Source organism: Peromyscus leucopus, chromosome 7 (genome assembly GCF_004664715.2).
Source record: "Peromyscus leucopus breed LL Stock chromosome 7, UCI_PerLeu_2.1, whole genome shotgun sequence".
In the NCBI taxonomy this organism is placed as follows: Eukaryota; Metazoa; Chordata; class Mammalia; order Rodentia; family Cricetidae; genus Peromyscus; species Peromyscus leucopus.
In genome coordinates this window covers 34,906,457-34,911,959 of record NC_051069.1, presented here as the reverse complement: position 1 = coordinate 34,911,959, position 5,503 = coordinate 34,906,457, and the positions used below count along the sequence as shown (strand labels likewise).

General features: G+C 38.5%; 1 pseudogene; it reads right to left on the bottom strand.

Moving 5' to 3' along the window:
- On the bottom strand, window positions 1-943 carry LOC114689105 (annotated as a pseudogene).
- Window positions 944-5,503: the final 4,560 nt, after the last annotated feature.

The following is a 5,503-nucleotide window of genomic DNA, read 5'->3' as shown; positions in this document are numbered from 1 at the left end:
TCAGCTTGTGATTCTCTTCATGGTTCTCTTCACATCCTTGTTTTTGAGGCTGTAAATGAGCAGTTTCAGCATGGACACCAAAGAGGTATAAAAGACTGAGAAAATTTTGCCCTAGCCCCCAGTTTCAGCAAATGATGGTTTGACATAAGCAAGCAGCTCAGATCCGTAGAAGAGACTAACAGTTATAATGTGAGACCCACGGGTTCACATGGCTTTGAACCAAGCCTTACCTGATGACATATGAATGATATTAGAAAGGTTCATAGCATATGAGACTAAGATAATGAGACTAGATAAAGTGATAGCAGTACCCACCACAATGAAGCTCACAAGTTCATTGACATAGGTGCTACTGCAGGAGAGCTGGAGAAGAGGGAAGATGTCACACATGTAGTGGTTGATGATGTTAGAATCACAAAAGCTGATCCTGATCATACACCCTGTGTGAGCCATGGCTCCGGCAAACCTCATCAAATAAGAACTAAGCATCAGCATAAAACGTATTCCAGGTGACATAATAACCTTGTACAGCAGTGGCTGACAGATGGCCAAATAGTAATCATAGGCCATGGCTGTCAGTACATAACACTCTGAGCTCACAAAAAAGAAGAAAAACAGCTGAGTCATGCACCCTGTAAAGGAGATGGTGTTCTTCTCTAAAACAAAACTCATCAGCACTTTGGGGGTGAAAACAAATGAATAACAGAAATCAATGAAGGACAGGTTGAAGATAAAAATAATACATGGGAGTGTGAAGGTCTGAATTTAAGAAAATGAGACTCATTAAGCTCAAGTTTCCCATCACGGTGACTGTGTAATTCACAAAGAACAGAACAAATAAGGGCAGCTGGAGCTCAGGTTGGTCTATCGGTTCCATAAGAATGAACTTAGACACTGAAGAGTCATTTCCCATGGTCATTTGCTTCATATGTGACATCTGCAAGAATACGTCTAGAAATCAACTTTAACCAATAATGCATTTTTCACTCCAAGTGGAGAGCAAGATCAAGTTTAGTGATTTCCATGTATGAGTTCAGAGAACACATAGCTGGACCTCCAAAGAGTAAAACCTGTTCATGTTGATTACTAAGGAATCTCTATTTCCTTTTCCCCTACCCATAATATTTATCCACAAAAAAAGATGTCAACCAATGACTAGTGACTCAATGTAATTTATTCCTGTTCTTTTGTTATTTGCTAATAATTAGGGGTGAAAACAATAATGCTAAGGAGTCTTTTCTAAAACTCAAGATTCATGAAACTCTGAATTTCAAGGGAAATTGTCAAGACAAAACTTCAATGCTCACCATTGGTCACCTAGAAACTTTCTTGCTTTGGAAGCTCTTGGTAGCTTCTTTTTTTTTTTTTTTTTTTTTTTTTTTTTTTTTTTTTTTTTTTTTGGTTTTTTCGAGACAGGGTTTCTCTGTGTAGCTTTGCGCCTTTCCTGGGACTCACTTGGTAGCCCAGGCTGGCCTCGAACTCACAGAGATCCGACTGGCTCTGCCTCCCGAGTGCTGGGATTAAAGGCGTGCGCCACCACCGCCCGGCTGGTAGCTTCTTTTTTACTGTCTTAGGATATCCAAAGTTACTGGTAATGATATGGGTGATTGCAACCAGTACAGAAAATGTGTGACTCTCTAGAAGAGGTTTATTGTGGGAAATGACATTTCTCTAGAAGGTTCTTTCCACATACTCAAAGCAAAACAGCAATTTTACATGAGTCTCCAAATCACTACCTTACTCAAATGAGAATATGAAGGTCAAGTTTTCTGAGAAAAGTGTTTTAAGTACAGAAAACAATTCTCTTCTTTATTATATTCTTCCTGTGGGATGGGCCCCTTGAGGGTAAAAATTACTGAGTTTGTTTACATCAAATGCTATAAAACTAAGGTGAATCTTTTGAGATTCACAGTCCTATTTAGTTTCTAATTCCCATAAGGGAGTATCTAGTTCCCAGGGCAGAGTCAAGACTGGTCCCCTTTGTCATTCTCATTATGCTCTGCACAACTCTACAAAGGAGTGTTCAGAGAACTGCTCACTTGCCATTTGCAGCTTTCCTATGAGCATCATTGATTGCAGTAATAAATAGCAGACCACAGGTTTAAAACTCTACCAGACAGACAGATAGATAGATAAAACTACAAATAAATTTAGAGAGTGGAAACAGGCATTCACGTAATATGAGTTTACATCTAGGACTTTCCATTTTTTAACAGTGTAGATGTAGACTTCAATGACCCTTGTTTACATATAATCATATCTGCATAAGGGATCAGTACATATATTTTATACAGAAACATGCTCTAAGTTGCTTTTCTCATCATATGCATTATATCAAAACATATAACAGAAACAAAATAAGAGTAGAAACATTTATTTAGTCTCAGACTTTCGTGGGATTTTGGTCTATCTTTGCAGAGAAAGCACAGCAGTTGGAAGTAGTTCTATTTGATTGCAGCAGCAGGAACATGCAGAAACCACATCCTAAATAGAGTTGACCAGAATACAGAGAGCTTGGGCCAGAACCTCAAGACAATATAAACTTCAAGGCCTTCCATTGGTAATCAATGTTTTCTAGTGAGGCCAAACTCACCCAAAATAGTACAATCAGTTTAAGACTGGGTGGTGAAGCACCCAGATTTTAGAGGCCATTTTATATTCACAAGATAATGCTTTCTATCCATACTGCAGTAGACAATTACCCACAAGTGCTAGGTTGCTTTATATTTAATTCTCTACTCTTTCACATTAACATAAGTGATATTGGATTTTTAATTTCAAATATCTGTTACTCATATACAAAGCAACTGGATTTCATATATTAATTTGTATACTATCATTATTTTGATTGTTTAGTCATTTAGCTACAGGAGATGTTTTTTCATAGTTTTTATCAGTTTATTTGGATTTTTGACATGCTTTCATATCAGCAAAAAGAAGGAAATTTTAAAGCATTCTTCCTAAACTTCCTATATAGTAAATTGCAAATGTGTAAAGTTATCTTTCCACCAAGCAGCATGACTATGAGTATTGATTTGAAAGTCATCTCAGTAACAAAGCTGACAAAAACAATTATATATGCAGATATGAAACAACTAGAATACTCGTAAACTATTTTGAAAGTAAAGTAACACAAACTCTTCAGAAAATATCTTAAAAATTTTCAGCCAAGCCACACATATATGTAGCATCTAAGAAAACATTCTAAATTCATATATAAGTAGTCTGTAAACATATACATTGTGTGCTCAAAAGAAATCACTAAGTCCTTAAGAAAATGTTGTATATTCACTGAAATGTCATGAATTGTAGTAAAAAAAAAAAAAACCAGACAAACAAGAAAATATTTACAAACAAATATCACTAATAAAGTATCCTCTGTCTGTTTGGTTGACAATAATATAAAAAAGTTTGAATAATGATGAGTAGATTCGAAAATAGTCCACTAAGTTTTACCTTCAGGTCAATAATGGAAGACCATTTTTAATACTTTCTAATAGCTTTATTTAATGGATTATCAAGCCAAAAGAAATATGTACAATAGTGATTTCAGGACAAAACAGAAGTGGTGATATTTCTTCTTTTTTGTTTGAAGAATTAAAATTAATCTGGTTATTTACTTGATGTTTTCATCATCTACCATTTTATAAAGCCCATCTAGAAATGCAGAAGATATTACTAAAATATTTTAAGCATTCTTTAAATAACCAAATAGGTTTGAGATTTATTTCTGCAGACTTCCTACACCACTCAGCTTCATGCTGCAAGTACCTAAGGATGGAGGAAAGACAGCTCCAACAGCCGGAGTAAACCGTCTGTTCAGATTTCCATGGTCAGGATGGCTTAAGGAATCTGGACGGGGACTTTTTTGTCTCTTTGTTTCCTTCTTTCTTTTTTTTTATTTTTATTTTACAATACTATACAGTTCCACATAATAGCCACAGATTCACTTGTTCTCTCCCTTCCTGCCCCCATCCCCTTCCCCCCAGCCCAACCCCCATTCCCACCTCCTCCAGATCAAGGTCTCCCCCGAGGACTGGGATCGACCTGATAGACTCAGTCCAGGCAGGTCCAGTCCCCTCCTCCCAGATTGAGCCAAGAGTCCCTGCATAAGTCCCAGGTTTCAAACAGCTAACTCATGCAACGAGCCCAGGACCTGGTACCACTGCCTAGATGTCTCCCAAACAGATTAAGCCATTTGACTGTCTCGCCTATTCAGGGGGCCTGATCCAGTTGGGGGCCCCTCAGCCTTTGGTTCATAGTTCATGTGTTTCCATTCATTTGGTTATTTGTCCCTGTGCTTTATCCAACCTTGGTTTCAACAATTCTCGCTCATATAAACCCTCCTCTTTCTCACTAGACTCCCAGCGCTCCACCAGGGGCCTAGCCATGGATGTCTGCATCCAGAATCCTCAATCCTTGGATGGGGTTTATGGCACAACTATTAGGGTGTTTGGCCATCCCATCACCAGAGTAGGTCAGTCCCGGCTGTCTCTCGACCATTGCCAGCAGGCTTTTGTGGGAGTATTTTGTGGATTTCTGTGGGCCTCTTTAGCTCTTTGTTTCTTCCTTTTCTCATGTGGTCTTCATTTACCATGGTCTCCTATTACTTGTTCTCCCTCTCTGTTCTTTACATTTAAATTTTTCTCAAATTTTAAAGCTAATTTACATTTATGAAATAAAATATCATTCAAATGAATTGTGTGCAGGAAGGTCATTACAATATGAAGTTAATTTCCAAGACCCTAGGTCACAACTCTGCAAAAGTATAAATTAATGTCAGAAAGTCAAATATAAAGAGCTTGTACATCAATATGTCTAATCCCAAGTAATCTTTAAAAAGCCACAGGCATTGGGATTCAGTAATTTCCCTAACCTCTTCACAGAGGAACACAATAGTTCAACTAGACACAGATTATGTTAACCATTCATGACACACACACACACCACCACTGCTCAGGTTACATTGTGTAATAATTATTTAGAAATTCGGGTGTTTGGCCATCCCATCAACAGAGTAGGTCAGTCCCGGCTGTCTCTCGACCATTGCCAGCAGTCTTTTGTGGGGGTATCTTTGTGGATTTCTGTGGGCCTCTTTAGCACTTTATTTCTTCCTTTTCTCATGTGGTCTTCATTTATCATGGTCTCCTATTTCTTGTTCTCCTTGTCTGTTCTTGATCCAGCTGGCATCTCCCGCTCTCTTTCCCTCGACCCTCGCCCTTCATTGCTCCCACTCATGTCCAGACTGTTCATGTAGATCTCATCCATTTCTCCATCATTGGGTGATCTCTATGTCTTTCTTGGGGTCCCGTTTTCCAGGTAACCTCACTGGTGATGTGAGTAGCAGTCCAGTCCAAATACCCTAATAGTTGTGCCAGAAACTCTATCCAAGGACTGAGGAATCTGGATGCAGACATCCACGGCTAGGCTCCAGGTGGAGCACTGGGAGTCTAATTAGTGAGAAAGAGGAGGGTTTATATGAGCGAGAATTGTTGAAACCAAG